This window comes from Panthera leo, chromosome D1 (genome assembly GCF_018350215.1).
Source record: "Panthera leo isolate Ple1 chromosome D1, P.leo_Ple1_pat1.1, whole genome shotgun sequence".
Classification (NCBI taxonomy): domain Eukaryota; kingdom Metazoa; phylum Chordata; class Mammalia; order Carnivora; family Felidae; genus Panthera; species Panthera leo.
In genome coordinates this window covers 41,525,572-41,548,977 of record NC_056688.1, presented here as the reverse complement: position 1 = coordinate 41,548,977, position 23,406 = coordinate 41,525,572, and the positions used below count along the sequence as shown (strand labels likewise).

Below are 23,406 nucleotides of genomic sequence, written 5' to 3'. Positions count from 1 at the left end.
TTCTTCTATCTCTCTTGGGATACCCATTAGAGCAGTGATTTTAACTGGTGAACTCGAGGGCATCCGGTAGAGGAAAAGCCATTTTATTAAAAAAAAAAAAAAAAAAAAAAAAAAGTCTTAAATTCCCCAGCACTGTTTAGTTTCTCCAGAAAAGCAAACCCCGTTCTTATCCAAGATTCATTGCCTAGCTGCCTGCTTTATACACAGACTGAGGAAAGCAGACTTTCCAACTACTAGCCCTATTGAGCTCCCAAGCTCCCTCCTGGCGAAGGTGGGGTGAGAGCCCTGACTGCTGGTGATGTGGGCATTATCCTGTTCAGTGTTGTGACTTTACCCCAGGGCCCATGTTTGTTTCCATCTTGTGCCTCATCCTCACCCTTACCCATGTGTTCTACTTGTCTACACATTTTACTCCACATAGTGCAGTTTTCAACTTCATCACGCTGCCTTCAATCTTCCTTTTGTTTTTTATCTTCCAAAAATTTGTGGGTATTTTATTTACCCTGTTTTCTATCTTCTCTTTGTTCTCACAGAGAAATATAAAGATAGTTACAGGTGATACAGATACAGATTTAGGTATAATCATTTCAGTTTCCCCTTAGAGAAATAACAGATCAAGGTGTATAGTCTCCCTATAACCTCAAGTTTCTTGGCCGTGTTTCAAGTTTAAGAAAAATATTTTCCAAGTTTTAATAGGCTACTAATTTCTCTTTTACTCAATTTCATAACTGTTCTCACTCAATAAAACACAAGAAGAAAAATTTTCTGACAGATATTTACCTTTTCCCTCTACTGAAAATAAAATTTATTCTCATTGCCTATTTTTAACGTTTTTGAACTCTGTTTCATTATAATATTAAAAATTACAAATCCCCCTTTCAATACACATGGCAAATGCATTACCTTAAATGGGGAGAGGGTTCTAGCAATTTACAAAGATAAACCAGACAGCATCAGTCTTGGTGGGAATTTCTGATACAATCCCAGCTGGGGGCTTGGTGACCCCACTTTGTATGAGACTTTCTCTGGGCACCAAAATGCTCCCTAAATTAGTACAGTTTATAATTTGGTTGGTACGATAAAATCAGAGCGCCGAAATTTGACTTTAGAATCTACTGGTATGTTTGAAGTATACAAATGTGATAGGCTTTAAACTATTTTTTGTGCCTCAATAGCCCAGCCCTTCCATATATATACACCCGGCTTGCCCTATTAATAGAAACAACCTAATAGACATCTTTTCAGGAAGAGTCTGAGGCAACAGGGTAAACACAGAGTCCATGCTGTTTATAGTGTCCCTGCTGAAGCGCTCCAGGAAGCATGCGTCCTTTCCTGACTACACAAGGAAGCGCCCACATTCTCTGGGAACCAAAGCTACCCGAACAAATCCATCTCCCTCTTCTCTGTTATCAGCATGTACCTCATCCTGCCTGGCATGTTAAGAAACAACGGGACTTTACTCTTCTCTTTGGTTGTGCTCATTCTTTTTTTTCCCCATCATTTTTACTAAGCATAGCATGTAGCATTGAAACTTATTTTAGTTTTATTCATTCTATCAATGAGTGTTCAGTTAGGAGAACAGGGACCAAAGCAGCTACTTTAATTAACAACAAAATCATAATATAGGGAATCGTTTAAATAAGCATTGAAGGGCAAAAAAGAAACATTGAGATAACATGGAAATAGTAACCAGAGGAAGCTGCTAGAGCTAGTGAAAAAAAAAAAAAAACAGCAGAGGCTACTAGGATTTAGAAACCTGAAGAAGTTCCGTTGAACTGGGACTCAGATCTCTGAGAAGGAAAAACCTCACAGTTGGTTTGGATATTCTTGGGTGTACCCCTCCCCTAAGCCAGGACTCAATCTTCTGAGGAGGGGGTGCTGCCTGGCTGCTGTATCTATGAGATGATTTGTTTAAGGTGTTTTGACTGTGTGTGTGTAGGAGGGTGACCTGAAAATTGGATCCAACTGCTGCTCCTGGAGTCCACAGGTACAAGCCAGAGTGGAAGATGATGGAGTGATGTGGACAGGAACAGGAATCAACAAAAAAGAAGTCCATTCTTCTGCATCTTGTCTTCCAATCTCCTTGCTGTATTCCCACCAGTGCAGCCTGGTTGGAGGCAAGCTGGCCTCGGAGACATGTGATCTACAAGGTCCCAGTATCACAAAGCAGGTATAGAAAGGTAAGCTTCCAGCCGAGAGGCAAGAGCTTAATAATCATCATATCCAAACCTATGCAAACACTTGCCACTTCAGGGGAGAGAGAACTGACTTCTAGCGCAACATTAAAACTAGACACCGAGTCCTTAATCAGGTTAATATAAAATTCCACCCTGACACTGAATGTTACTGTGAGATAATAGAATGTGCATCTGTTTGTCTCTGCAGTTCCTGGCACAAAGCTCCTAAAACCCTTATAATTTCCTAAGTGATTAAGAGTACCAGGGGCACCTTTTGTTCTAACATTTGGTCTTAGACCCTGGTTTTTGACCCTGAGCTCTTAAATCTGCTGGAATTTCTGGGGTAACAGAAACATCTTTTGTCCTCAGGAAGAGACTCTGGATGGCTTCCTGGATGGCACCTGGATGGATGCTCGTCACCAGAGGGGGAAGAGGAGGGGGGCAGTCTTGAGGGACTGAACCCTTAACCTGTGGGATCTGATGCCATCTCCAGTAGACAGTGTCAGAATTGAGTTAAATTTTAGGACACCCAGATGGTATCGCAGAGAATTGCTTACTGGGGGAAAATCCCACCCATTTGATAACCAGAAGTGTCAGAAGTGAATACACACAGCAGGGAAGATTGGGTGTTTTTTAATTCAGTTACAAACACTACACTCATGCCCACCCCTACCCACCCCCAGTTTAGGAAACACAGATATTCTCTTTTACTCACTAACAAAACAAATATCCAGGATAAGGCTACAAATTATTTCAATGGCTCCCATTATCAGACTTATTACTGAACAATGATTATGGTCTCCTTCATTCCTTTTTAGGTTACTAGAGCCAGAGTTCTAGTTCACTGAGCTCCACTCAGTTGTTACAGATTTGTTGCTATAAGAGAGGAAACAAAAAATGTCCCTTTACCTTTCTAGGTTCTTGGCTGAGAGACCTCCTGTAATAAAAGACAGATTAACAAGAGAAAAACAGAAGTTTAATCATGGGTATATTTCTGTATACATAAGAGAGACCCAGGGAAATTGAGAAGCTCTCCAAAATGGCCCAAGCCATCACTTTAAATACTGCCTCCAGCTAAAGACAAAAGATGGTGGCAGGGGAGGGGGGCTGGAAGTCCCATTATGGGAGGTTATCAGGAAAGGTGCAATAAACTAGGGAAAAGTTGTTGTGCAGATTTAAGTTGCTCTCTTCTCCACTGATAAGATTTCTAGAGATTTGGTAGTCTTCTTCCAGGTACAGAGAGGGAGACACCCTACAAATGGGAACATCCTTTATATATGCAAATGTATCTTACAAAAGGGTAACTCCTACTCAGTTTTCAGAGCTTCTCCTGTGTTTGCTGTCTCTTACAAATAATCAGCCTAAAATAATGTTTATGCCAAACAAGTATATTTCAGGGTGACAAATTCTGCTCCCCTTCATTGTGAACCTACTTCACTCTGGACCAAGTTTCCTCCAGCATAGGTATTCTCAAAGAATTACCTGAGATGTTCAGAGAGAAAATTTTAGTTTCTTTCAGAGAGCTCAGGGAAAAACCACTTCACTTTATGCTTCATTTGGCTGGAGTCTTTCTTACTCATGAAGAAATTTGCATTTGCCTACCAACATCCACTTTCTCCTTCTGCCTTAATAACAAAATCTCAATTTTGTTCAAGATGGTGATGTGTCAAGGTAAAACAAAACAAAACAAAAACAAAAACAAAACAAAAAAAACTACACTTCTTGGCCTGTTTTTCAACTAATGATGGGTGGGTGTTAAAAGGGAGCTGAATACCATCCCAAACTATGCCCCTTTGGCATAAAGATTATTTTAAGTTGATTATTTTTTAAATATTGCAGACAGAGGAAAATCTCTCAAAACTGAGTAGAAATTATCGTTTTAGGACACCTGGGTAGCTAAATCATTTAAGCAGCTGACTTCCAGCTCAGGTCATGATTCAAGGTTCCTGAGTTCCAGCTGTCAGCATGGCTTCTGCTTCAAATCCTCTCTGTCTCTGTCTCTCTCTCTCTGTCTCTCTCTCTCTCTCTGCACCTCCCCCACTGGTGCTTGCTCTCCCTCTCTCAAAAATAAATAAACATTAAAAAAAAAGGAAATTACCCTTTTGTAAGAATCATTTACATTTACAAAGGAAATCTCCATTTGTAAGGATGTCCCCCTCTCTGTACTCTCTAGGGAGGGATGAGTCTAAATTTCTAGAAACTGCTATCAATGGAGAAAGCAACGACTTAAATGTGCAAAACAACCTTACCCTTGTTTACTCTGCTTTTCTTGTTCACCTTCTGTAACCTCCACTCCACCATTTCTAACATCTTCTTTTGGCTTTAGTTGGAACTATTCTTCAAGGTGGTGGCTTGGGCCATTTGGGTGAGTTACTCAGTTTTTCCAGGTATTTTCTTTCATGTGATCTCCTCCAAGAACCTAGAAAGATAGAAGAAAACTTATTTTTCCCTTCCCACAGTGTCACAGTTCAAGCAAATGAGATAAAAGTAGAAATTCACTTTTCTGCAGAAAAGCAGAAAACCCCAGAGGATTTTTTTTTTACTTTTCTCTTTGTGAGGTTGCTTTCTGGAACATGAATGGCAAACTAGAGATAGAACAGCCATCTTTCAATGGTGACATGATTGTGACAAAGAAAACAGCATAGAAAGAATGAAGACGTAGCAATAAAGAAGGCATCTCTACCCTGGTCTGCAAATTCTAGATGTCTTGTGAAAGAAAAATTGTCTTTCCTACTTCTTTCATAAGGAAGCTTAAACTTTCATAATTGATACACTATTAAAAATATTGCAGCAATATCATTCTGTTTTAATTCAACCACTTTCAATGGAACTGCTTTATGTGAAAAGCACTATTCTGAGCAATATAAATGATACAAGATAAAGAATAATTGTGAGAATATGTTGACCTTAAGTACTATGGAATATGGTGGAAGAAACAGACATTATGTACTTGGTTAAGATAAAAGGTCTTTCAGTAGCATTTATTTCCAAAATAGCCACATCTTTTTGTAGCTTTGGCTCCTAGAGATTCTGAGTAATCACAGACTGTACTAGGTCCCAGATGCCTAAGAGATTTTAATGATGTCACGATGCCTACCAAACCCGGAGAGGGGCATAAATTTCTCTGTGGCCAACCCTATTCCAGAAATATTCAAAAACGGAAGTACATAAAATCTCATTCCAATTTGTCTGAGTTGACACAGCATAAAATCATCACACCCAGTTAATAATAGATCTGGGATCCAGACCCAGGAAATCTGTCTACAAATCTGTACTTCTAACTACACTCTACCACTTCTCACACAAGCACTCCAAGGAGGGACTCTTGTTCTGACTTGGAGGTTAATAGGATACCTAATTTTTCATGTGAACTGTCGGTGTTCTACATGCTGCTGCTCATGAACATGGCAGCGTTTGCAAATGGAAAAGCATTTATTCTCTGTTTTTGCTCCTAGGATATAAGAGGTTCACTCCCATGTCCAATATGAGCAGCTCAAATGAATGGCAAATCCACAAAAACCCCAACTTATCGATGGGGGAAAGATGAAGGTAAAATGTTTTTTATTTAAAATTTTTTTTAAAATCTTTATTCACTTTTGAGAGACAGAGAGAGACAGAACATGAACAGGGCGGGGGGGGGGGGGGGGTGCGGGGGGCAGAGAGAGAGGGAGACACAGAATTCGAAGCAGGCTCCAGGCTCTGAGCTGTCAGCACAGAGCCCGACGGGGGGCTTGAACCTACAAACCGTGAGATCATGACCTGAGCCAGTCAGACGCTCAACCAACTGAGCCACCCAGGCACCCCTGAAGGTAAAATGTTTTAAGATAAAAGAGAACACAGATTATCACCCTGATAAATAATGAAATAGAGGATCCTAGAGAGCTGATACAAGGCTTAATGCTAGAAGACTAAAATATGAAACAAACCCTGGTTGACTTCGAACACTTGCTAGTTCATCATAATTTCCAGAGTAGTTCTCCAAACTCTGATTGAAGGCTCCCTCAACACAAAATGGAAATTAAATGCTTGCTATAATCAAGATATAAGCTGTGGGGCATGGAAGAGAGAGTAATTTATCCCAAGTGGGAGGTCAGCTTCAAGGAGAAAAAGGCATTTGAGTCCAGCCTTTGCCTACTGATAAGGTTTAATACAGAAAAGACAAGTGCAGCAAGGCAATCCAAAAGACACAATGACCCTGAGGCATTCCATATATTATTTAGATTTTTCCGTGTGCCATGCACCGTGCTAGGAATGAGATAGGTGTTGCAGAAAAGTCAAGACAGGTTCACAAAACAGATGACACTTGGATGTATCTAAAATGAAGGGTGGGTAGTATGAAATAGAAGCAGATGAGTTTGGAAAGGTAGAATGAGAACAGATTATGGTTAATGGAATTTCTATTCAAAGTAAACATTTCCCCTTTTGCAGATGGAATTCAAAAGATACAATGTGTAAAGATTTTTGAAAGTTCACAATAAGCAAAGTAACACTGTATCACAGAAGAAAATTGCCACAGCCCAGCTCTTTCTCTCTTCAGAAATGTATTTGAATGCAGGAATGCGTTTATAATATAAACCATTTCTATTCCCTTCGAGAGGATGAGGGAAGAGCCACCTTTTATGAAATGTATGGAGTTTAAAATTCAATAAGCACAATGTTTACAATGTTACACATTCTTTCTTAGCCAAAAAGCAAGGCTATTCAAAGTGTTCTCTGCGAGATTGACTTATATTTTATTTATTGGAAAACACATTGACTTCCTCTATTCCTAAACTTCAGAGATGCTTGAATACTATTCAACTCATTGTTTAATCTTTCTCAAGCTTTCCTGTTTTATTTTATTTTTTTCTAAGCATTTCATTTACTTATGGAATTTAACTTTTACAAAATTACAGTAAAGATTTCTGGTTGACTGCATTTTGGACTTGCAGGGCTACATTTCAGGGGTCCATATGTCATTGTCCACATATTCTATGACTTCTTGTTGCTGTCAGAACCCAGTTCTAATTGTGTTCTGTGAGGCCTGGACTGAGGTACGGCTCACAGAAGGAAATAACCAAAAGTGTGTGACCAAAGGCATTTGAGAGAAACACTTAGCAATTTCAATTGCTGGCTTGACTTGCCTGTCTCACTGATACAAAGAGAGCACCAGGGGTTCAGAAAGAAGTACTGGCTAAGATGTCTATTTTATTTCAATCTTTAACTCTTTTGGCCCAAAATTATAGAGGACAAAGATAAAGGAAGCATGCCGGGGTACAGAAGGGGAATGAGTCAGAAAATGTACAAGCTTCTTACACATGCCATAATAAATATGGTTCTGTAAATTAGCAGAGATGCCATGTTGGTTGAAAATCTTATCTCCAGAGCTATTCTTTTGAATGAAAACAATATGCATACCATGCAAATATGTTATACAGTAGGGTTGCACTTATACTTGTTTTGTTGGGGCATATTCCATTAGTCAACTTAGTGCAAGAAGGGGGACCTTAGAAGAAGACAAATATCAGAGAAGTTTTTATTGGGAAGTAGGAGATATAGTAGGGGGACATGTATATTCAGAACATGAGGTCCAAATGAAAAGGGGCCAACGTTGAGATCCTGGGTAAACAGGACCTGTGGGAGTTTTTGGAACCTCAGTAAGGTCAGAGAAATAAATGTGGAGGTAATGTTTCCCTATTTATTCTGTAGTCTGATGGTGTGATGGTAAATGACACATTGGTGTGACAGACCCTATGATGTCTAATTCCCGGTAACCACAACTTGTGTAAATCCCCTCCCTTTAAGTGCAGGAGGGAACTGTGGCTTGCTTCCTAATCCATATAATATAATAAAGGTAATAGTACATCACTTCTGTTATAATATTTCATATGATTGCAACCCATCTTACTAGGAGAATACATCTTCCTTCTTAGTTTTGAGGACGCAAGGAGTCATGTTCAGAGGGCTCATTTGGCAAAGAATTGAGAGTGGACTCCAGCTGACAGCTGGGAAGAAATTCAGTCCTTTAGTCCACCTACCCATAAGGAAATGAATGATCATACTACACAGCACTATAGTCAACACTTTGATTCCAGCCTAGTGAGAATCTGACATAGAGGCTCCAATAAGTCATGCCCTAACTTTTGACCCATAGAAACTGTAAGAGAATAAATGTATGTGATGTTCAGCTGTTGAGTCTGTGCTAATAACTGTGATTTGCAGTCCTAGAAAACTGGGTTGGGACATGTTACTTAACATCTCTAAGCCTAATTTTTTTTTTTTATCTCTTCTGTTTACCGTCCCTCATAGGCTAACTGCATAATGTCAAAGTAAGTTCCCTTAAAACAAAATTCTACAGAGCGTCAACACCATGAGGTTTGTTCTCTGAGGCAGCTCTCCAGAAGTTTCATAAAGAAAAATGTGTATTGCATTCAGAGCATCATTTCTCCAAGCATTCCTCAGAATACTAATTTTATCTACTGGATGTTAGTAAATGTGACATGCAAAGTTTGTCCAGTGAAAAATCTGAGAAAAGAGAGTAAATAAAGTTAATCCAATTGCTTTACTACAGCTTTTCAGGTGCTCTCGTGTTCATCGTGAATCTCTGAAAAGGAATGAAGACTAGGAAGCTTGACCAAAAGTGGTCTGAGGAAGTGCCCAAGGAAAATAGGAGAACCTCCTAGAAAAACCATTTGGAATCTGCTTCTAAACAAAGACAGATGATTGACCTAGGTCCTTGAGGTCTATAACATGGAACGTGCCTACAGAAATTTCAGCCAGGAAATTCTTACCAAATGATTCTTACCAAATATCCATCTCAGCAATTACAACAAATTAATAGCTTGCCAGACATCATATTTCAAGGTGCTCAGGATCATACATACATTTTTCCCCCACAAATTTTCAAATTTCCCTCTTGGGGAATTTGGGTAGAAAAATTTAAGTATAGCTTCAGGATGCTTTCAGCTAATCAGCCTTGGCTATTTGGCTATCACCTGCTGTCTAACTCAGCAAGGAGCTAAGAGGCGAGGACAAAAGGATGGGGTGTGGCAGTGGACCCAGAGGGGAACTAGAGCATCAGGGAAGAGGGCCGGTAGGAGGGCTCCTGTAATTCACAATCTAACCAGCATGCAAATAGGCATCAAACCAGATCCCGGTTAGGTGGCCCTGCCTCCAGCAGAATACGAAAGGCCAGAAGGATGTTTTCCAAAAATGGTAGCCTTTAGAAGGAATTGCAACTTTTAGAGAAAGCATGCAAAGGAGAACACCAGCTTCCAGGCACAACATACCGCTGTCTAGTAGAGAAATTATAGCTGCCAGAGAGACACTGTCCACCCCTAGAAAAGTAGTATGCCTGCTTGAAAAGACACTTTCCCCTCCACCCCCACCCCCCGAAAAATCTTTTCATCTCCAAAATAGACTAATTCTGGACATTGAAAAGTTCTGTTTATTTTTACTTTTTGGATGCATACACGCACCAAAAAGGCCCAAGCAATTATGCCAGCCTACCAAAATCACCTTTACCAGTAAACTGAAGATAACTGGAAGCAGAAATGGGTGTTTTTGTTTTATTTTGCTTCAGTCATCAGGATAACTACTTTTACTCCAAGCTTTGTTAGATAGAATGAGAGAACAGAATCACTAAGTTTAAAATTTGTCTGAATATGACAACACATATTTAAGGATATTCCTCATAGAAAGAGTATGAATCTCTCCAGTATTTGATTTTTAAAAGGAGGTTAATGATGAGAATTTCACAATCATGGTACAGAAAACACCAGTTCTCCTTGGCACACCATTAGCCCTTTAATGGAAAATTAATTTGTATCCAACAAATAGTTGTAAAGTTTAGTATGTGTCCCTGTTGACTTCTCAAGGATATAGGCCATTAAAGATAGGGCACAGGTCTTCTGAACTATCAGAGTACTAAGTGCATACTAACAGAGTGCCAAAGTGGACCAAAATATTTTTAATTAGTCTATTTTTTCCTAAAACGAGAATTTAATTTTTATAGTGTTTCTCAAAAATTTCCTATTTAACAAAGTTAATGTGATATATAAAATATATACTCATATATGTTATATATATAAATATATATAATTATATATATTCATAGAGACTTGTTGAATAAAGTTCATATGTGAAAAATACTGCCTCATAAATGTGTTTGTAATTTGAAGATTAAGGAGGACAAGCAACTTGACCAAATTTCCATAATAATTAAGGTATAGAAATAGCATTGAAAATCAGATCTGTCGGGAGTGCCTGGTTGTCTCAGTGAGTTAAGTGTCCAGCTCTTGATTTCAGCTCAGGTCATGATTTATGGTTTCATGGGTTTGAGCCCCACGTCGAACTCTGTGTGCAGTACAGCCTGGAGCCTGCTTGGGATTCTTAGTCCCCCTCTCTCTCTCTGCCCCTCCCCTGCTCACACTCTCTCTCTCTCTCTCTCAAAATAAATAAATAAATTTTCAAAAATCAGATCTGTCCTACTCCTTAGCTTATACTTTTAAATATTACCTATGAACAGTTATAAACAAGGGTACAAGCATCAAACACCTTTCTTCTTTTCCCTCATTATTCTTTGAAATCTCCTCAATAGGCTAGTTCTTGGCTTACCCCTGGATGAAATCTCAGACTAATTCTATAGTCCTTGCAGTCATAAATTTTAAACACTTTCCAGGATCCTTCTAGTGCCAAGAATTGCCTTATGTCATTAATTTTAAATGTCTGCTATTTGATTATTAATCAAACATTGATCCCTGGCTAGCCCCTTCCCTTGTCACCCAGCCCTGATCTGTGAGACCCAGGAACCTGGGTCAGGTCCTCAGATGAAGGGCAGCTGGCTCTGGGATGTCATTTCTCTTCTCTTCACTGCCAGAGAGAGGTCCAGCCACAGCCAACTGCCTCTGAGTTTCACAGATAAAGGTCAAACACCAGTCCCTTATGCACGTCCAAACTTCATGGGGAAAATACTGAGCTCATTAATTATTTCACTTATTCACTCAACATGTGTTTACTGCCCATTTGCCATTTGAGAACTGTAGTTCTTGACCCATGAACAAGACATATTTGTTTTTATAAATAGATTAATGAAACCAGGACATTTTTGAAAGTGGATATAAGAATGGCAGTGAAAGAGAATGCTCTTCATAATTACGTTGTGATGTCAGGCATAAACTCATTCCATCTCAGGTAGACCAGGACACATGGTCACCCTCCAGGAAGTGGACCACACAGTGTGTGATTAGTGTTGTAAGAAAAAATAGTATAGAGCCAAGCTGAGTCTAGAGTTTATAATTTTAAACATAGTGTCTGGGGAAATTTCACTGTGAAGGAGATGTCTAAGCAAACACTAAGGAGGGGAGGGAGGGAGCCACAGAGAAAAAGGAGGTAAGAGCCTTGAGGCAGAGGAAGCAGTGAATGACAGACCCATTGTGGAAGGACACTTCTACAAGCTAAGAGAACCAAATAGCTAAAGTACTAGAGTGAGCAAGGGAGGAGCAGGGGACAGAATCAATGAGGCAAACAAGGGAGAGAACATTTAGGGCTCCACAGGTCTTTGTGGAGATTTCTGGCTTCTGCTCTAAGTTGGAAGCCATGAGAATTTTGAGCAGAACAATGACATATTCTGACAGGTTTTAATAGAAATGAACTGGCTTTTGTGTTGTTGCAAAACACAACAACAAGCGTGGGCAAGCGTGGAGTCAGAGAACTCAGACTTGCAATACCGCAGGTGAGAAATGATGACGTGCCCTAGGGAGGCAGTTGGGATGGGGAGGCATGATCATATCCTGGATATGTTTTGAATATATTGACATCTATATTTCCCGATGGACTGCATACAGGACATACAAGGGAAAGTGGAGTCAAATTTAATCTCAAGGTCTTTTTGGCTTGAGCAATTGGAAGGATATTGTTGATTGGTTTCCCCAAAATTCCTCTCAGGTCCCTTGAGGTGAGGAGGCAGCACCCTTGCCCCGACCTCAGCCTCACAGGGTTTCAGAGAAGGTTTTAGAAAGGAAGGGGAAATGCTGATATACTCTAGCAATTTCTCCAAATAAATTTCCTCTCAGTCTCTTTAATCTCAACCATTGTCTATGCTGCTGGGAATCATAATATTGACTTTTTCACTCCTATATAGATGGAGTGGAAACTTACTTTTGAATACTGAGATGTTTATCCTGTATGATTTGATTATTTCCTTTTATTTAATTTCTTTTAATGTTTATTTATGCATTTTTCGAGAGACAGAGAGACAGAGTGTGAGAGGGGAAGGGCAGAGAGAGGGAGACACCAAATCTGAAGCAGGCACCAGGCTCTGAGCTGTCAGCAGAGAGCCCAACGATGCGGGGCTTGAACCCACGAACCCTGAGATCATGACCTAAGCTGAAGTCGGATGCCCAACTGACTGAGCCACCCAAGGGCCCCTGATTATTGCCTTTTTGATGACTGAGCTAAATAGAGGGAGAGAGATAATCCCATCTGAAGATTTTTTTTTTTTTTTAAGTGAGCTTTATACCCAAGATAGGGCTTAAACTCACAAACCTAAGATCAAGAGTTACATGCTCTACCAGACTCAGCCAGCCAGGTGCCCCTCCCATTTTAAGATCTTGTTTAAATAGACAAATGCATGTGCATTCATACACATACATACAACAAAGTCAGGGTCATATCATGGCTCTAAAAATGTTAATACTTTTTTCATTTATCCCCTCATTGTTATATATCTTTTGAAAGCTATGAGCTTTTTCACCATTGCATTATTGTATCATATGGCTGATTCATTTAATCATTTTCCTTTTATTAGACATTTAGGATTTTAATGAACTTTCATCATTCTATATTTTACTATAATAAATTCCCTATATGCTACTCTCTGTAATCATCTCTGAACATACTCCTAAAGTAACCTCCTAGACATAATATTAGATCAATACTAAGTATAATTAAAATGCTTGATACAGTTGACATATTAATATCCAGAAAAGGTGCCTCAATTCAGATTCTCATCAGCAATACATTAATGGTTTATTTCAGTGTAATCTCAGCATTACTAAGTATTATCTTTTTTTTTATAACTGGAAGTTTGCTTATAATTTCTTTCTTCGAAGTTGTAATTGTTCATTGAGGTATAGCAATAAAAACCTATGGCTATCTGGAATGTTAATCTAAGCTAAAATCCATATTAAGTAGAACTAATATGTATATAAAACTTTAAATATGTATAGATGTAGCAATGTAAAAATATAGGTATGATGTATAAATCATTTTTAATGTCCTTTCCAGGCTTAGAATTCCATGCCCCATGATCTATTAAGGAAAAAGTATCAACTGTTTATATGTGATAAATACCTATGCAACATTAAATCTTGACAAAGCCCAAGATTTAAGTATAGCCAGGCACAGTCAGATGGTTCATTTTAAAGAAAGATGAACTCTCTATGAAGAAAGGTGATTCCTGAGCAGACTTTAATGGATTTAGTTTTATTTATCTTCCTCAGAGGAAAACACCACTTCAAATATTGGCAGAAATCAGATGAAGTGAGGAAATAGCCACATGCATCCATGAAGGAACTGTTAAAGGTAGCTGAAGGATTTGGAATTTTACCCATCCAGGTTAGAAAAATAAGGGCATGGGAAAAAGAAGATATTTTCTTGGAGAATTCATTTTGCAAAGGCCCATAGCATATTATTGTTATTAGTATTATCATTAGTCCTCAAAACCTCACCAATTCTCATCCTTTCTAGTCTTGAGACTGCATCAAATCAATAACTATTGTAAACTGTCATTCACTGCAAGTAGTTTTATCTGATGATTAGAGGAATCTTATCTTTTCTTGCTTCCAGAGGACTCATTCACAAAAACCAACATACATCCACATCCAAATAGCATCCATTACTGCACCAAAGCCCACATTGCCATATTTTTTACAGCTTATTTAATAAACAGTTGGTTTTTAAAAGCTATTGTTTAATGAGAAATTATTATGTGATGGATATGTTTAAAAAGTTAATTGAGTGCATGATCAGAAATCATTTGTAGTAGTTATTATCCCCATTTTATACACAAGTCATGTGAGACTTGAATAAAGGCATTATGGGGGCACCTGGGTGGCTCAGTTGGTTGAACATCTGACTTTGGCTTATGTCATGATCTCATGGTTCATGAGTTTGATCGAGCCTTGCATCAAGCTCTCTGCTGTCAGCTCAGAGACTGCTTCAGATCCTCTGTCCCCTTCTCTCTCTGCCCCTCCCCCACTCACACTCTGTCTCTTTAAAATAAATAAACATTTAAAAAATCTTAAAAAATTAAGGTAAGTAAAACCTTTAAAATATTCCTTCAGCTTAAGATATTTAATAAGTCCAAGTGCCATATTTCAGGGTAGCACGTCCTGGCCCCCATCAGCGTTTTGTTACCATTTACTCAGGTGAACAGATGATTCTGACATTACAAAATAAACGCAAGAGATTATAGACAGGGAGGCACCTGGGTGGCTCAGTTGGTTAAGTGTCCTACTCCAGCTCAGGTCATAATCTCACGGTTTGTAAGTTTGAGCCCCAGGTCTGACTCTGTGCTGACAGCTCAGAGCCTGGAGCCTGCTTCCGATTCTGTGTCTCCCTCTCTCTCTGCCCCTCCCCTGCTCAGCTCTGTCTGTCTCTCTCAAAAATATATAAACATTAAAAAAGCATTTTTTTAAAGAATAAAGGCATTATGTATGAGTTTTAATAAATTGAGAAAGTAGGATGGGGTCATAACACAGAAGTCAAATTATGTGCTCTTGGTCACACAGCTAGGAGAGTCATATAGCCAATCCCAGCTCTGTGTGGTGACCCCACACTTAGTATTTACCTCCTCAAGCACACAGAGTCTCTCAGAAGCAGTGACTGTCTGGTACTTCCCTCTTCTCCTACTCCACTTAGCAACAGTTTGTAGTAAGCACACGACCCACACCCATTGCAGGACTGAAGGTTTAACTACACAGTGCACAGAATCTCCCACTAAACTATCTGTTCTTTAAGTTCTAATGTATATGGGATTTCAAATTTGGCATTTAAAATCAGAATGTTTAGAAATTATTTCAAGGTAAAAAGCAACTTTTAAGAAAAACTCTTTGCCCACCTGAACAAAATTAAAAAGCTGATTTGGAGTGGAAGTCAGGGGGTGGTGCCTGAACTGACTTTTTTACTGTCAGGTTTTATATTTGTTTATTTTTCTGTTTTGAATTTGAACAAGATACCTGGTTTTTCAAAACTTATGTAAATTCATGAGTCCTTAAGTCAGGCACATCGTACATTCACAAGTCAACCCCAGAATATTTATTAAACAATCTTTAAATGCAGGGTACCTGTGTGGTTCAGTCAGTTAAGCATCTGACTTGGTTTTGGCACAGGTCATAATCTCATGGTTCATGAGTTCAAGCCCCACCTCAGGCTCTGCACTGAGAGCATGGAGCCTGCTTGGGATTCTCTCTCTCCCTCTCTCTCTCTCTCTGCCTCTCCCCTGCTTGCACACATGTTCACAGCACATGTGTGCACTCTCTATCAAAATAAATAAACTTAAAAACAATCTGTAAAGGCAATTGTATGTAAGACAGTGTGCTAGGTGCTGTGGAAATTACAAAGAAAAAAAACATAAGCTCTGATATCAATATACAGGTGGAGATAAAACCTATAGGAAATTACAAAGTTAAAAACTATATATGTAAAAATATACATTTTCTACATATGTAAAATAAAAATTGATAGTTAAGAAGAGTTATGGTTTCCAATAAATATATGGGGGTGGATATGGGGGTGTAGAAGGCAGAGCAATTGAACGGAGAAGTAAGGGGAAAAAACAACTTTTTTTGACCATCTGAAACACACCAGGAACTATGCTTAGCGTTTAAACATTTTGAAAAAAAAAAATGTAATCCTCTAGAAATTCTTTCAAGTGCATAATACAAGACTCATTATACAAAGGGAAACAGGGAGGGGCCAGAACATGGAAAGCCTTGAAGCTGTGTAGATGCTGTCAGTTCTTAGCATTACCCCTCAGGCACTATCATTCTGACTGTCCTGATGACTTGCAGTTGACAGTATATGTATCTCTGTTCCTGGAGACTTTCTCTGAAACTACCGATGGCGTGTCTGCCCTAGACCGTGACAGGTTGGAAATACCTAGAAATAGCACCTCTGAGGAATAGCCTCAACCACGGAATTGGTATATACTCCACTTGCTCACCCTTTGTTTAATATCAATACAAACTGTATTCCTAGCAAACACTTCCCAGTAATATACTCTATCAGAACACTTAAAATTATGGATAAAATATGACACATTTCCTTTTAAATGAACCATTGCTTTAAAAGAAAAGAAGAGAAGCTCTCAGACATCAAAAACGAATCAGGGTCTTGTAGGTAGAGTTGTCAGAATGTATTAAGACTGGTGGCCAGGACTTCAGAGTATTGGGATATAATACCAAAGTAAATTCAAAAGAAAAGGACTTTGATCCATATAAGGTGGGAAACTGTAACAGAGAACCACACACAAAGCTTGGATCTATGAAAAATTATACCCTCACTGGAAGAATGACTAGAAAAAATTCTACCCCATCCACTCTCCCATCCACTCAATAAAATAGATGGCAAAGAAATCCATTTAACCTAGCTCTGGTTTCGAGGTGAGCTTTGTCTGGTGACAAAGCCAGACACAAAAGTGTGCACATTATATAATTCCATTCAGAGGAATTTCAAATACAGGCAAAATATTCTATCACTTTGGGGAAGCATGATTGGAAGAGTATGAAGGAACTTTCTGGGGGCTATCCTTTCTGTATTTAAATTATGGTGGTGCTTACATGGATGTTTATAATTGTCAATACTTATCCATCTATTTGTTTTATCATATGTAAGTCATGCCTTGAAAAAACATTTGGGAGCAATGTCTTAAAATTTTTTTCATGTTTGTTTATTTATTTTCAGAGAAAGATAGCACAAGTAGGGGAAAGGCAGAGATAGAGGGAACGAGAGAGAATCTCAAGCAGGCTCCACACTGTTAGCGCAGAGCTGGACACAGTGCTCACAAACTTCGAGAGCATGACCTGAGTTGAAATCAAAAGCTGGACACTCAACTGACTAAGCTACCCAGGTGCCTCTAGAAGCAATTATTTTTTAGCACAACTGAAGAGCTAAAGAGTGAATTTCTAATAAGAGCTAAGATTTATTGAGTGCTGAGGACGACTCTCTTTTTACATAAACTCTGTTAACCCAATGAGATGTGTTCGTTTTCACCCCCAATTTTTCCAATGAGGAAACTGAAGCACATAAAGATTAAATATCTCTTTTCACAAATTCTCATAGCTAATAAGTAAATGAGTTAGGATTCTAACCTAAGAAATTGGACCCCCTAACCCGAAGATGCATGAAATCCTGATTCCAGGCCAGCAATCCTCCTACTAAATAAATCAGAAACTCTGAGGTTAGGTCTGAGTCAGCAATGAAAATTACTGCTCTGGGAAAATTTGAAGATTTGCACCCTGGAATAGTTACAAGAATGTTCATAGTATATTCATTTGTGTTAGCATATAACCAGAAGCAACTAGAAACAAGAGAGATGAATAATATTGGATTCCATTTATATAATGTAAGATTATTTAGCAGTGAAAATAAATGCCCTCTGGTAGTCTCATGTATGTGGATATCATAAAAAAAAATACAGAATGAAAATAGCAACTTGCAGAAGGTTATGTGCCATATGATGTCATTAATATTAATTTCACAAACATTTAAGCTAGTAAATATATTTAATGGGTTGAGCCCCCCCCACCCCACAAAAGGTTAGAGCATTATAAATATAAAGTTCAAAACAATGGATCCTTTAGGAATGGGAGCAGAGAAATAAAAAGGATAAGTACACAAGGAATTTCAAGTATACTAAGAATATTCTATTGCCTAAATAAGTCAGAAGTATAGGTGTGTTCTTTACATTATTCTTTAAACCCACATGATTTTATTGTTATGAAATATTTACATAAAAATTAAGGGTAAGAAATATAACAACTGTACTAACACCCAGAAATGACTAATTATTTTTTGCAAAATTAAATTTATGCTATATGTGCAGATTTTAAAGAACAGATAAGACATTATAAATCATAGATTCTAGACTGAATTGTATGTAAATAAAAAATTGAGGGGCTCCTGGGTGGCTCAGTCAATTAGCATCTGACTGTTGATTTTGGCCCAGGTCATGATCTCATGATTCATGAGATCATGCCCCGTGTGGGGCTCTGTGCTGAGCGTGGAGCCTGCTTGGGATTCTCTCTCTCCATCTCTCTCTGCCCCTCCCCTGCTTGCGTGCGCACGCTCTCTCTCTCTCTCTCTCTCTCTCTCGCTTTCTCTAAATAAGTAAATAAATAAATAAATATCTTTGTCAATTATTGTTGGAAGCATATGATCAATCATTAGCAACAGCTGAAATAATAACTAATATTTGCACAAAGCTTACCAGCTACCAAGCACTATTCTATCTTCTTTGCATATATTAACTTATACATATATATAATCTTAGGATATTCCTATGTCAAATGATTGTCTCCATTATGCAGTGGCATAGCTAAGGGACAGAGAATTTACCTAACTTGTCCAAGGTAGCATGTCTGGTTGGAAACAGAGCTAAGATTTTAACCCAGGTTCTCTGGCTCCATAGTTGGATACTCAGTCTACAAGCAATACCACCTAAGTTCCTGATAAAGACAGCAGGGTGTCCCCCAACAGTTCTCCAAAGTCACAGGAACAGAGCAAATACATCAGTTGTTTTATGTTAACAACAAGAGATTCCATCTGCATTGAGTGACAAGGGCCAAGCACGAATAATAAATGTTCTACTGTCAGGAAAGCAGAGGAGATGACAGCAGAAAGGAGATCTCTAGAATGTGCAATCCTTACACCTTTGGCTGGGAAGTACTACACTGAGCAGAGGAAAAGACTGAGTGGTATATTTTTGAGATCCTGAAAATCTGAGACTTAATCGCTCCTTAACAAAGGAAAATTGTTTGGTATAAAGTTATCGAGTCTCTTTTTTTCCTCTTTCACCCAATTCTGTAGACACTCTTTAACATTTGCTTTTGCAAAGGAGATATCTGAGTCAAACTTGTCTTTTTTTTTTTTTTTTCCTCTTTGATACTGGTTTGCCTTTTGTAAACATATTTCAAAAATCTGTACAAGATAAGCCTAGGTATGTTTTCTTTACATTGACTTTGGAAGGGGTGCCTACAGATTTGCATATTTATGCTTCTTTCCAGTTCTGAAAGATTTCTTTAGCCACATCTTTGTTGATTGTTTTACATCTGATTATTCTGACTATAACCTCAGGAAAATATACAATTCTTAAACTGAATCCTGCACACTTTGCTTTACATCTTCTCACTATTGGGCTTTTTTTCTTCCCCCCATCTCTGCATTCTGTGCAAGTTTCTCAAGTTCATCTTCTACATCATTAATTCAGTTTTCCAAGGTAACGGTCTTCTTCATTACCTCCACTGAAAATTTTATTTCTGCTATTACATTTTTAGTTTCCTTATAAAACCTCATTATCTTACCCATTTTCCTGTTTTTAATCTCAGTGGTTCCCTTTTTATGATTTTCTGAACATGTTTCAAAGGAGTCATATATTATGATCTATTGAGAATACTAAACATTTTTGGAAAATTTTTCTTGCTTCAGATAAGTTGCAAAGATCTCCTTCTTTGAACATTCAGTATGATAATGCTATTTCCTTGTTTTCCAATGTTTTCATATAGAATCTTTCCTTGGGTGGGGGTGGGTGAGAATAATCTATTCTACAAAAGGTTAGCTCAGAGTTTCTGTCCATTCAGTCTGACTCAAACTGTCAGCTGTCTTACAAGTCAGTTTACATAGTTTACTAGTGAAATTCCCAGTCTTATGAGCTTTTGTTGACTTTGGGTCTGTGGCATTAAAATGGTCTAGTCCTCTTCTACTTAGAACACAATAAATGGATGGAAAGATAAAATTCCCATGATGCATAGCTAACAGTGCTCTGGGCCTCCCTTTTGATATTTTAATTATAGGAACCACACCTCTTAGGGTGAATGTACAACCATGGGGACCACCACCCAGCACTATCCCAATCCAGCCAATAAACATAAAAAGAGACACTTCTATTGGAGAGAAGAGAACAATTCTCTGTCTCCCTCAAAGAGCAGCTGCCAATCAATACAGTTGCTCCTGAACACAGAATCCAGGAGGCAGACAACAGAAAAAGAACAAAAGGTCTTACTGCATACTGTGAGGCAGGCAGACTCATTTTATGCTTACAAATCATAATTTTTAATCTGGACCCATAGTTCTTATAGTGAGTGTACATTTCTTTCAGATTTTGAGAATGAGTTCATTGTTTAGGTAAGAGTTAAGTTTTATGTTTTCATCTGAGTCTGTCCATGGATATGTTTTGGTGTAAATTTTGAAAATATTGTGCCTAGAGTCACTATTCAAATAGTATTGAATTCTTGCTGGCCCCATTATTATGGGATTTATAGGCCTCAGGATTCCCTGTGCCTATCTACCTCATAACCATATTATTCATCTGGATGGTAGATTACAGCTTGTCTGTCCTTTCAAATCTGCCAATAACTGAAGAAAGATGGTGGTGTTGGTGTCACTGATGTTGCTGTTTTGCTCACAGTGTTATAAAATTGAGATTTGCATGTTACTAATGAGGATTTTTTTTTTTTAATATATACATAGAGACATTAAAGTGTCACTTTACCTACTTTGCTTCCAATGGATTTTATTTTCAGAGAAACCCTTAACCAAGAGTGGAATATATAAAAACATCCCTTTACATGCTCTAAGTAAATATCAGTTTCTTTTCCTTTCATCCCTTGGGTGCTTGTCTAAGCTAATGGGCTTTGTAGGCATTATAAAGACTCCTTAGTGCCATTTTTACAACCTGGACATTTCATGAATGGAAATTCCTATCACAGATTTAATTGGTCATGACTGTGTTCCTTTTTAAAATAAAAGTCTGCTTGAGATAGTTCATTGATTTCCTTCTGTCATTAATAATGGATGCAACTTACCCCAGTGGATGTATTCTATTAGATAGCTTGGAGCAGAGAACCAAAGCAGTCATGTCCCATTCCAATAAGAAAAGGAGAAAAGGGCTGGGGAGAAAAAAGGTCAGCACCCCAGAAGGAAATGTTACTACCAATTACTGTTTAGCATGGAGGGGAACCTAGCAGTCTACCGTGAAGCAAGGAAAACTGTCAACAGAACCTCACGTTTGCTTAGGGCAACTCTCATGTCACCTAAACTATCAAAGAGCTGTAAGAACAGAGGTCCCATGATCCTATCACACACCTCTCACCTTCACAAGGTTTCCTTCTCTCATTAAGGTAGAGGTCCCATGTTAAAAATCTATGCCTATATTTCTTCTTTTCCGACCCTGAGTTGAGGTAAACAGCAGGTTTCCAACACCCATAAACTAAGATGTTATGTTCTCCTGGGTAGGAGGCTGGGGTCACAGAATCATAGAGAAAGGTCTCAGTATAACAGCCAGGAGTGGCGGGGGTGTGTGTGGAGAAACAACTCAGGCCAGAAGAGTTCATGCATGAGTTCATGGTCTGGCTCAGGTCAGAGCCCCTGATGAAAGGTGCCCTGATGGTGGAGACATGGCTGACATAGAAAAGAGTGCACCGGCTCTCACCTTTTGAAGAACTGCGTATGAAATCTCTGAACAGGGCATTTAAGCCTGCAGTTCCATCTTGACTTCTTGCTTTGACTTGTACTGTGTTTCACACTCTCTGAGGCAAAAGCTTTTTCAAAAAGTTTTTTTGTTTGTTTTTTTTTTTGTTTTTTCTTGTTGTTGTTGTTTTATTTTTAGTGAGCTTGTTAAAGTTATTAGCTGCCTAAGTTTGTGCCTAAGAACAAATGTGGGCTCCTGTAAAGTTAAGATGTTTCACTGAGCACACAGAGATTCCAAGAAAATTGGATGATTCTGAGGAGTTCAAGATTCCTGAACTGAATGTTTCTGAATCTGAAATTAGCTCTTGGTTGACTAAGAAAATAGCCAACTTGTTTAAGGGGACAAACTTACAACTACTAGATAAATAGTCCTGAAGATCTAATGCACAGCATAGTGATTATAGGTAATAATACTGTATCATAGATTTCAAAGGTACCAAGAAACTAGATCTTAATTGCTCTTCTCTCAAAAAAGAAATAATAATTATGTGCCTTGATAGAGGTGTTAGCTACCATTAAGATGCTAATCATGTTGTAACACAGTAGATAAGTGTATCAAAACACACTGTACACTTTAAAACTACATAATGTGCGGGGCACCTGGGTGGTTCGGTCGGTTGAGCTTCTGACTTTGGCTCAGGTCATGATCTTGCGGTTGGTGAGTTCGAGCCTCACATCAGGCTCTGTGCTGACAGCTCGGAGCCTGGAGCCTGCTTCGGATTCTGTGTCTCCTTCTCTCTCTGCCCCTCCCCCACTTGTGCTCTGTCTCTGTCTCTCAAAAATAAATAAATAAATGTAAAAAAAAAAAAAAGATTTTAAACTACATAATGTTATGGGGCATCTGGGTGGCTCCGTCACTTCAGCATCCAACTTCAGCTCAGGTTGTGATCTCACGGTTCATGGGTTCAAGCCCCATGTCGGGCTCTGTGCTGACAGCTCAGGGCCTGGAGCCTGCTTCAGATTCTGTGTCTCCTTTTCTCTCTGCTCCCCCCCAACACTCATGTTCTATCTCTCCCTGCCTTTCAAAAATAAATAAATGTTAATAATTTTTTAAATTGCATAATGTTATATGTCAATTATACATCAATAAAAGATAAAATAACCCCCCAACACATGCACACACATACACACATGCCAACTTTCACAGAGTAATTGCCAAGCTTTAAAATAAGAGGGGCGCCTGGGTGGCTCAGTCGGTTAAGCGGCCGACTTCGGCTCAGGTCATGATCTCGCGGTCCGTAAGTTCGAGCCCCGCGTCGGGCTCTGTGCTGACCGCTTAGAGCCTGGAGCCTGTTTCAGATTCTGTGTCTCCCTCTCTCTGACCCTCCCCTGTTCATGCTTTGTCTCTCTCTGTCTCAAAAATAAATAAACGTTAAAAAAAAAATTAAAAAAAAATTAAAAAAATAAAATAAAATAAGAAACTTTTCCATTCCAGCTAATCAACCCATTTCAGACTTTACCAGGATATTCTATTTAGCCAAAAGCTTTCTAGGAAAACAACAAC

General features: G+C 38.6%; 1 pseudogene; it reads right to left on the bottom strand.

Moving 5' to 3' along the window:
• Positions 1–1,336: 1,336 nt before the first annotated feature.
• LOC122201175 overlaps positions 1,337–23,406 on the bottom strand; it is a 44,014-nt pseudogene continuing 21,944 nt past the window's right edge.